At 42.3% G+C, this 11158-nt stretch overlaps 1 long non-coding RNA gene across 1 annotated transcript; it reads right to left on the bottom strand.

The window, feature by feature from the left end:
- Positions 1–270: 270 nt before the first annotated feature.
- Positions 271–7371, bottom strand: LOC125309072. The gene is made up of 3 exons (XR_007196069.1): positions 7306–7371; positions 3971–4038; positions 271–374 (listed from the first exon to the last, which is right to left on the bottom strand). It is a non-coding gene; the product is annotated as an uncharacterized LOC125309072 (long non-coding RNA).
- Between the last annotated feature and the right edge of the window lie 3787 nt (positions 7372–11158).

Genomic DNA, 11158 nt, shown 5'->3' with positions numbered 1-11158 from the left:
CCAAATCACAAGAGACAGATTGCCTGTGTTTGTAATGTTCCCGACGAAAGCCACAGTTAAAGCAACAGATGCTTTAACCAAGGTACAAAGGCACTGGAATTAGAAGTCAGGTAGCAAGGAAACCAACATGGTGTAATCAGCGAATAATCATTTCATGAACCCTGACTTGAAACTGAGCCATCCCACCCATTAAAGTGAAAGAGAGAGAGAGAGATCAAATCAGATGAGAAATAGAGAACTCTTCAGCATTATAACCTACCTGACTGGTTTTCTGAGGTCAAGGTCACCGTGGCTTTGCTCCTGAAATTTCATCAGGATTTGAGTGGGACAGCCCTCTACAGATGCTATTGTCAGCACAGTACGGGGCATGCAGGCTACCCTCCCAAAAAGAAAAGAGAAAAAAAAAAGAAATAAAGAAAGGGCACAGTGTTGTCATAAATAAGAGATGATAAATTCATGAAAGATTCAGCCGGCTCTATATTGAGATTTTAGGTTGTGACTTGATGTCAGTTGTGATGTGCCATGCGGCAGATGATGACTTCAAGTTGGCTACTTCAGTCTCAGACTTTTCTTTTGCGCCGTTAGCAAGTATTCTCCATGGCATCAGGAGGCTTGACTTCTGATAGACCTCCTCTGGCTCATTCTCTCTAGCCACCCCCTCATTTATTCATTCTTTCTTTCATTCATTCAGTCAGTCATTCATTCATTCATTGGTGTTTTGCCTTTTCTCTTTACATACATATTTCTTGTTTTTTATTTTTATTTTATATTATTATTTGTTTGTCTGGGTATGAGGTTTTGGCAAGGTTTTGGCATAGGGAATTATAAACATCAAAGGTCAAAATCTCTGTGTACAGCTCTTCTTGCTCCAGGTGCTGATGGTGATGGTGTGCAGTATAACTATTGAAAAGTCAAAAGAGTAGTATCCATCGCACACTGGAGGGTATATTTTGCTGACTTTATTTGGCGTGAACAACGCGTTTCGCAAGTTGCTTCATCAGGTTCACGTTCACAGTCAATCTGACACCCGCAGGTGAATGAGGTGGTAACATCATCACATGACCATACCAGACCCAGTGAAAGTACTCCACACTCTAACACACCAGAAATCAGTATAAAAAATATAATCTATTTAGTTTAGAGTCATGGACCAGCCACTACCCTTAAGTTTATAGGTCTTGAGAGGATCAAACCTCAACCACAAGGAGGTAATTTAATCAAACAACTTTTGCAGAGAGGCCTTTTGGATAAATGAACTCAGCACAGTAGAACCATACGGTCTGAATGAGGTACTGGATTTAAGTGTATTCTTGGGATAAGATGTGTATGTAGAGTTTGTTTTTGTAAATAGATTATATTTTTGTAAATAGAGTATATTTTTGTATAGAGTGTATTATACTATGTAATTGAATTGTTGGTTGATATGGGTAATGACCGAAATTAAAATCTATTGTATTTTTGAACATGCAATATGTTTTTTGATACAAATATGCTTAAATGACATAGATTGTGTATATGTAGGCCTATATGCAAGCTAAAATATGCAGGATATTGAATTGATGATACTGATTGCAATTTCTGGTGTGTTAGAGTGTGGAGTACTCTCACTGGGTCTGGTGTGGTCATGTGATGATGTTACCACCTGTTTCACCTGCGGGTGTCAGATTGACTGTGAACGTGAACCTGATGAAGCAACTTGCGAAACGCGTTGTTCACGCCAAATAAAGTCAGCAAAATATACCCTCCAGTGTGCGATGTATACTACTCTTTTGGAATTATAAACATGTTGCTGCCAACTGCCCAATATCTTACAAAGAGATTTAGCAAACCAGTCAACAGTGTGTCTATGTCCTACTCACAAGCCACTGTTGCTAAGCTCCCACAACAACTTGGAAGCTGTCAGGACACCCTTTTTTGCTTTAATAAGTTATGTCAGTTAAAGTGAAAACACTTCTCCTCTCATTCTGCACTAATGCATCAGTGCATCCTAGGGTTGAGGGTTAACTTCTTATTCGTTTCAAGGGTTTCCCCCCTTTTCTTTCTCTCTTCCACTCTATTCTCCTCTGTGTCCCCCCTTATTCTTTTGCTCTAAGTAACCTTCAGTCTCTGCGAGTTACGTGAATATTTTAAAAGCATCATGGCGAGGATGTGAAGAGAGGGGAATTGAATAAACAAAGCCTTGAGCAGAATTCTGGAATCTATTTACAGTGGATAATTGGAATGGGGTGTCTAGACGCGAGCCTATTAGACACAGCTTAGCTGCCTTCGCTGCCACCGATACCATCATTTCTATTAATCTCAGCAAATAATGAGTTCAGGAAACAGGGGGAAAGTCCACCTGAGGCAAAAATATGAATATCTACAAAGGACAGAGCCAACGAGCTATCAACAACAAGAACAATCACAACAAAAGCAACTACAGCAGCAACAAAACATCCAAGAGGAGTGTTTATTATGTGTTGATCATCTCTTGACTTGCTTTGATAGAGGCATGTGTAAAACCAGAGAATGCCTCAAGTGTTTAAGTGTTTGAGAGTGTGCCATACTGGCCTGCATATTTCTGTGTGTTCACAACACATAAGCTTTGTAAACATATTCAGTAAGCTTTGTGTCTATGTGAAAAGCCTGTGTAATTACAACTAAATGTGTCATGAGCTCTCTCTCTGCCTGGTAACACACGCTGATTGAAGTCTGACCTCCACCTGTTCCTGCTCTGCTCTGCTCTGCCTCACCCTCGTTACCTACCAGCTGCACTGCATTCACCACTCATCATGCCCTGTATATAAAGCCTTGCTTTTCAGTCCACACTTGTCAGATCGTCTGCAACCAGCACCAGTTACCTGCCTGTTTTGGAAAACGCCTCTGACTCTTTGCCTGTGATCCCGGACCCGCTCGACTACTTCTGTGTTCTCCAGCCCCGGTAATCTTGACCTGCCTTCCGTCCCTCTTCTACGAATACCGCCTAGTCCTTGACTGTACTGCTGCTTCGTTTCAATTGCTGTTGTGTGTGTGTTTCCCCAGGACTTCCCGGATCATCCAGCTCCTGCCATCGCTGTTAGGCTACTGGGGAACACACACGCAGACTCTCTGGAACTCCTGTACCCCCCCCGGAACCCCTGAAACCCCCTTAACCCCCAACCCTTAAATAAACTTTTGAACGTGATGCTTTTGTGGTCCTCGTCCTGTTTGGTGTCTGACAAAATGAAAGAGTATTACATTTTGTCCTTTCATGTAGAAGACATTGGGTAGAAACACACAGAGAAGACTGTGTGTTTCTACCCAATGAAGACACCCACACACACACACACACACATTCAGACAGAGAGAGAGGGAGGTAGAGAGAGAAAGAGAGAGAGAGATGCAGCTCTTCCCACCCATATCTGCATGTTTTCTCGCGCTGCTTTTTTTCCACACATCTAATCGCATTTAAGTCTCAACCCAGCTCACATGCTACCGCAGTCTGCCAAGGCCCTACAGGTCTCCAGCCGTTTGCCCCCTCGCTGTCTGTCCCCCAGGGTGCCATTTGCCCTCTTGCTCCCTCTCCTCTTCCTCTCCTCCTACTCTTTTCCTCTCCTCCTTTTCTCCTCCTCTTTTCTTCTTCCCCTTTCTAGGCTCTGTCTCATCAACCAACGCTGACAAATGTGTCAAAGTCTTATGCCAGACTGCCTGAGTGCTTCCCCCACCTCTGTTTACACGTCCCACTGGGTCACCCCCCCCTCCCTCCTACCACACACACACGCACACACACACAAACCACACTCAGTACTGCTGTGGATGAAGTGGCGCTCTTCTAACACACGGTTTGGGTAAGTGCACAGGCCTTTGTATGACCCTCGCAGCCCTGCACGGCCCACTGATGACGCAAATCAGGGCCGAGGCACGCTAATGCCTGTACCGAGGCATTTCCCCTGGCCTGGTGCTGTAGCGTCAGGGGCCGCCCGCCTCTTGTTCATTGTCAGAGTCAGCACACCTGAAGGGTCAGTCTGAGGACGGTCTTGTGGTGGTTAGGGGAGTGAAGGCAAAAGGGTCAGCCGCAGCCTGCAAAAATACAACAGAGCAAATAGGCCATTAGAAGGTCAGAAACGCTACTAGACTTTATTGTGTTACCGTCAATATTGTGGCATCGAGTGAGAACAATAAGACTGTTGACCTTTCTTTCATGTGGAAAGGACTTCACAAAATGAATGCAGCGCATTAATACATAACATGTTTATTGTTATGCTTATTGTTTATGCTTGTTTGTACTCCATCTTTAGTTTGACTAATAGCTATTAATTGTTGTAATTGCTAATGATAATTAAAGGAGAAGTTCAGTGTGATATTGACCTAAAGCGCGTTGAAACATGATACAGAGTGTGAACCGAGTGTGAACTTATGTTAATTGGAAATATTAATGTTGCAATCTGGCTTACATATGCATGTGTACATTAGCATGTTAATCCTATGGATATGCATATGCTTATTCATATTAAATACAATTAATAAGAAGCTTTGTGTAGGTGTAATCACTCTACAAATCACACTTGAACACCAATGAACACCTCTCTGTTTAATGTATTCAAGCTGAAAAACATCTTGCTTATGAGAGAGCACGCACAGCTCTTAGTGGACTGGGTGTTGTTTGGAATCTGACATTGTAATTACACAGTGATCCTATGGAATTACCACATTGACACACATACTGTATATGAAGACAATTTAGTTTAAGTCTGATTGGCACATTCCAACTAACACCAGCAGTTTCTCGCTCGGGGTCAATCACTACCACATTGAACGTTATAATCAGATTGAATAGTCTTAGATGTAAGGACTTTTTAAAAACGTTGTGTTCATTATGTTTTTTTACTCATTATAATCTTGGCCTGAAGTGGAAAACATATCACTAAAATCTCTTTGCGCTCTAGATTAAAGATAAATTGCCATTGTCAGTGACAGGAGAATGTCCTTTTTTTCTCCTCTGATGAGGAATACAAAGCTGCATTGAGTTCTGCTGGACGAGATCCGTCTACTGCAATCGTCTCTGACACCGGGAAACGTTTGCCCTTCCACCGTCCTTGCTCGGCAGGCACTGTTTGAACTCCTCGCCAGTTGTAGGAATCATTCGGTGTCATCGTGCCAGGGCATTTCCATATGCAATCACAGAGAATGTGTGCTGAATGGCAAAATTGATTAACATGATCCTTTACATATCAATGAAGCCTCTCAACATGTGATGCAACATTGTACCCGCGATGTGTCACTCATTTTGACATGCATGCGCTCGCTTCCACGGTAAAATTACCATCTTCACACTCCATCATTAGTTTCCTGCTAATTGATAGATTATAGACACATAAGACATCATAAGTCAATCCATTATCCTCTGACTGAGTCATGTGCGTGTCTAAATTTAAGACTGCAGAAGAAAGAGCTTTTCAATAAAACATGGGAAATTTCCTATGTTCCCATTAGATACAAATTATGAATCCTTACTTTCTTTCCAGGCAGACCTCAATTAGAACTTAATTCTGTCTTAGATAATGTAGAATAATGTGAACTTTGATTGGTCATTTCATGCTACTCATGAGAGCTTAGAGAGAATCTGACACGTACATCATCTGACAAAGCAGGCCTCAAGCATAAGGCTATGGGCTTTCACCTTTACCGTCCTGTCTCGTTTCGTTAAAGCTAATGCGGTATCCTTCCAATAAGGCCTTTGAAGCTCACATATGCCTATGCTGAGTAGATGATGGGCTTCGGGATATTGAAACCCACAGGTGCAATAAAGCTCTCTACTCCAGGTCTTGAACTGAGACATGTCATGGGCAAATTAAATTCTGAGAAAGGGGATAATTGGGTTATATTTAGTGGTTGTATACAGCAAGGGACATATCACTTCCAATGAAAAAAAAAAAAAACTTCGTCCACCATATTGGCAGATCTGAGAATTAATCCCTTCTTTATTCTTAAGCCCTTTCCTTATCATAAGATTATGAAAATCCTGATCCCTCTTCTCTCAGATATTAAATTGCATCCGTAATACAACTCTGAGCTTAAAGAAATCAATGCCGGCTCCACTTGGCCAGTGCCAAATGGCTCAAAAGCACTTTGTTTTGAATTTTTTTCCAGTAATTTGTAATTCCCCTCCTCTTCGTCCAGCGTGGCCCGCGACATGAATAATGTTGGGGGGAGCTGGGACTTTGCTATTCAGACGGTGCCTATTCTGCTCAAACAGACACAAATGGGAAAAGTGCTTCCGACGAATTTTCATTCATTGTGGGGGCCAGGGGGGGGCAGGACGGGTGATTTCCCAACCCGCTGCATCCAAGGGCTCTGTCAAGACATCAGCCCCCGATGATTTCTCTCTTTTAGTGGGTGGAGCAGAATAGCGGTGTCCTCTCTGGTTCCTTGTGTGTGTGTGTGTGTGTGTGTGTGTGTGAGAGAGAGAGAGAGAGTGTGTGTGTCTATGTATGCATGAATGTGTTTGAGTGTGTGTGTGTGTGTGTGTGTGTGCGTGCGTGCGTGCGTGCGTGCGTGTGTGTGTGTGTTTGAGTGTGGCCTGAACATGACACCCGATATTGTGAGGGCTCATTTCATGACTTTCATCTTCCCTGTAAAAGGGAAATGGGGAGGGTAGACAGAGGAAGGAGGGGTGCAGTCCCCATGCATGGGACACCACATAACTCATCTGGCCTGTCTGCTTTCCCCACAGATGCATGCCTTCTGCTCTATCGCCTATGCATCATGAATAGCAATTCGACCTTGGCGATCATCAGGACCACACAATTATGACTTAAGCCTGTGTGTGTGTGTGTGTGTGTGTGTGTGTGTGTGTGTGTGTCTGTATGTGTGTGTGTGTGTGTGTGTTTGTGTGTGTGTATCTGTGTGTGTGTGTGTGTGTGTGTGTGTGTGTGTGTGTGTGTGTGTGTGTGTGTGTGTGTGTGTGTGTGTGTGTGTGCACGCGCACACTGGACCTGGTTCAGTATGTCACAGAATATTTCAGTCTGGGTATACAAGAATTAGAATATAGTTCATGTGAAGTCAATAACCAGAACTGCTCAAGCCAACTAATGGGCAAGCATAGACCTTGAGCCAAACATATGGGGTAGGGGTACAGGCACCTTCATGTGAAGGAGACCAGTGTGAGATCAAAGGTAGAGTGTGTCACCTGCTAGATGGCTGGTTGAGTCAGACATTGATTATGTCTAGCTCCCAACAGAAAAAAAGCCTGCCCTCAAAGCCCCGCTCATAGCTGACCCCAAAGTGGCCGACAAAAAATGCCGCTTCATTAGAGGATTATTAGTCTTTCAAAATGTCATTACTCACCAAAGGCAAAGTGACCTCTGCAACAGGGCCTTTTGAAAGGATGTCCCCACTCTGACCTGTGCTGAAATCACACCGGCGGTTATCATTAATACAGCCTGTCTCTTTTTTTGGACATTCGTTGATTGGTTAATATTGTCAGGGCATGTTGACATTTTACTCCATGATTGTCCAATGGGCACTTTTTAGTAAAAGTCTATGGTCATGCTAGTTATCTGATTGCAAAGGCGGTTGACTGAAATATCTCAAAACAGGGATCTCATATTGCAGCTTTAAAACAGCACACAAACTCCCAGCACACAGAGCACTCTTAACATTCAGAAAACATTTAGTGTTGTTGTCGCCTCTCGCTTCAGTAACGCTTTCCTCGCAGGATGCCGCGACTGTATCGTGGCTTAATCTTATCTGCCCTTAATCTCATCAGTTTCAACAGGTCGGACGCTCGGCGGGCGCTCGGGAGCTGAGGAGTGTCCATCGTGTCAGATGAGGTCCGTCGATAGCGCCCATCAAACGCAGGGTGATCAAAGCTCGGCCCGGGTAGTCGCACAGGCAAGGATTAGTGTACATCTTGCAGAACCCCTGTTTGGGAAGGGGGAGGAGGAGGGGGGGAAATGTCTCTTCCAATAAAGAGATTATGTTGAGAGCGAAATCTAATTCAATGCGAAGTGCAGAGCTTAAGACTACAAGCTATGGATGTGCATTGTATATGTGTGTGTGTGTGCGCATGTGTGCGTGCATGCGTGTGTGTGTGTGTGTAGTAGGTATCTTGTCTGTGTAATCATATTCAAGACTGGATGGCAGACCCAGAGTGATGGAGATAGAGATAGTGATTATCTCACTATCTCACTATCTCTCTCAAGGCTCTGGGCAGACCGTGTCAGGGTGTTTTGAGTATGTTGTTAGTAAACAATAATGCATGTACCTACAGTGGACCTTCTCTTTTGTCCGAAACATTATTTTTATTGCTGAATAACACTGCATAGTACTTACAAGATGTAAATGATCCATTTATAATGTTTTCATTACACTGGCTCATTTTACAACACAATTATGTATTCTTAAAAATATATATAATATTTGATAAGCCAGTGTATGTCCGTTTGAACTGTTTCTAGATGCGTGGGTGAGTGTCAAGTGTGTCTTTACAATACATAATGTCACTATGAGTATAGTAGATAATTATTCTGTTATGTGCATACTAATGTATTTTTTAAATTATTATAGACATCTCAAAACATTTTTATTATATGAGTAAGTATTATATTGTAATATCCTATAGTATGTTGTCCACTATTTAGTTTCCTATGTGAACATGTCCCTCAGTTTAGTGTTCCTGTTACAGTGTCTGAATCTCCTATCAGCTTCTCAAATCATTACCAGTTATCAAAGCTGATGTCCAGATTCATTTACACATGAATTTCCAATCTAGGCTTTGTGATGCCATATTTGATGAAGAGGTCTTTATATCTTGCTAATAATTGTCTCTCATTGATTTGATCTAATTACTGGCGTCAGCCGGTGTCAGCGTTCTGGAGTATTTATTATGACTTCATCAAAGAGAATTAAGCTCGGACGTGACCTAGACGTGATCCTGGCAAGAGTGTGGTCATCCATGAGGATATTGCTTTGAAGTTGCCTCCCTTTGAAGTGAATAAAGGAGATATATAATGGCAAAGCCGGATTCATTTGGCCAGATTACAAGCAGCCAGTCGTTATAAACTGGCCCTTATGAGAATATGCTTTGTAGTACATTATACTGCTGTCTCCCCACCACTGCACATAAGGAAGCATTTATGGCCTCACACATAAATAGCGCAATGATAATTTCATGGCGCGCTTCAGGAAGTGACAACTCAAGACTGATTTAAGGTATTACATTAATATTACTGCCTTATTAATATAGGTTGTTAAATAGCAACTGGATGTCGGCCATTACTGGGTGACAAGTAGTGAAAGGAGAATGGTGAGGAAATGAATACATTAGGAGAAGAGAAAAATACAAACATGAAATAATAATAAATAAAGGCATTGTGTTGCTCCAGTCAAGCTTGAAAGGAAGAAGAGAGAGTTAGTGTGTGCTCAAGGAAGGTCAGTCAGAGAAGACTTCTTTACACACACTTTAGAAACATATACACAGAGGTGCACAAACACCCACACAGAGAGAGAGAGAGAGAGCGAGAGAATATACTGCTAACAGGAACTCTGTCATCTCTCCAGTAAACCATGCCACAGCCATATGCCACCGTGACACATCTGACAAGCAACATCAGGAAAGGGCAGCAGACCTCATGGCCTGACCACAGAGCTGTGAAATCTCATATACATAACAGCATTAATAGAGAAGGAGTACCGGTAAATAAGTGCTCTGGGATCCTCTGCACCCCTCGTATTCCTGATGCACACAAATATCCTACTCTTCCATATCTTTGAGTGTGAGACAGTACACTGGTTTGCAATATGCACTATTTGTTTTCATGACACCAATGAAATTCATATACCGGTAGATAAAATGTACTGTAACAGACACGTGGTAGTTGGAAACAGTGTTGTGTTACAAAGAAATAATTATCCCCTGCAGAAATGTGTATTTGCTTGCTAACCAACAAGTAATATAGATGATTCTCCTGTGGTTTCATGTGCATAAGATTCTGGCATCCTCTGTATTCTATCCTTAGGGAGCAAGTAACCTCATAAGCATTCATCCAGAATTACATCTTAATCATATGCTCATTCTTAGATGTTGGAACGGGTCTGGCACTTGGATGGAAGTGGGCGGTGAGCATGATATTGTGCAAGTTGTGTACATCTAAAGACAGTCGTTGTTTTACATGCCATCTGACACATAAGAGTGAAGACTGAACAACCATGTTGTTCATTTCATTTTCAATATCAACTTTGGGCAGCTGAGAATTCCCTGGAATTAGTCCACTCATAGCTCTCGTAGATGGCCTGCTGATTCAGCTGTCTTTCTTATTTGACAATAGAACATGATCCCGACATTGAAAGCTGACAGAGAATTAAACATAAGTCAAAATAAGTCTCTGTGTTTGCTATTACCGACTCTCTGCCAAACTTGTGTTGTCTATTATTGGTGGTTTGGCATTCCTTTCACTTTTTGACGGTGGATCTTGAGTCAAAGGAAACAAGAAACATTCTCTCTGTGCACGATCTTCGACCAGTTGTCAGATCTTGATAAAAAAAAAACCTTTTCACACAATAGTATGCATGTAACTCAGTCCAGCTATTCTAGCCAAGCAATCACTTCTGTCTAAGAACCTAAACAGCCTAGGTTTGACCTACAGCTGTAGCTGATTGGTCATACATATGTCATCTTGAGTTTGTCAAGCAAAATGTGTAGATTTTGGCCCTTCTGTGGATTCATTGTATTCCAGGCATGGCATATTATTGACCCAACTAACCTGCCAAAATCTACCTGAGAGCATACTTCTGATACAAATATTACATAAATATTTGTGTGTGTGTGTGTGTGTGTGTGTGTGTGTGTGTGTGTGTGTGTGTGTGTGTGTGTGTGTGTGTGTGTGTGTGTGTAAATGGATCAGAGCCAATCATTTCCTAGTGGGAAAGAGAAAGCCCTTTTGTATTGCTACATTAAATTGAATTGAAGTTGTCAAACTTTGGACCAAAGGCTCGTGGTCAGTCTCATAAAATCCCACCCCTATTCAGTTGTGTGTTTGACAGTTGTGTGTTTCCCACCCCTATTCTCGATACTCTATGTTGTAGGCATTACTGCATGTATATGAGAACACTGAAGTTACATACATTCACCCAAACCTACTCCCTGTCACATTATCTCTTTCTCTCTCTCTCTCTCCTCCTTTACCCATGATTTTACAGA

Source organism: Alosa alosa, chromosome 16 (assembly GCF_017589495.1).
Source record: "Alosa alosa isolate M-15738 ecotype Scorff River chromosome 16, AALO_Geno_1.1, whole genome shotgun sequence".
Taxonomy (NCBI): domain Eukaryota; kingdom Metazoa; phylum Chordata; class Actinopteri; order Clupeiformes; family Clupeidae; genus Alosa; species Alosa alosa.
This window is presented reverse-complemented; position numbering and strand designations above follow the sequence as displayed.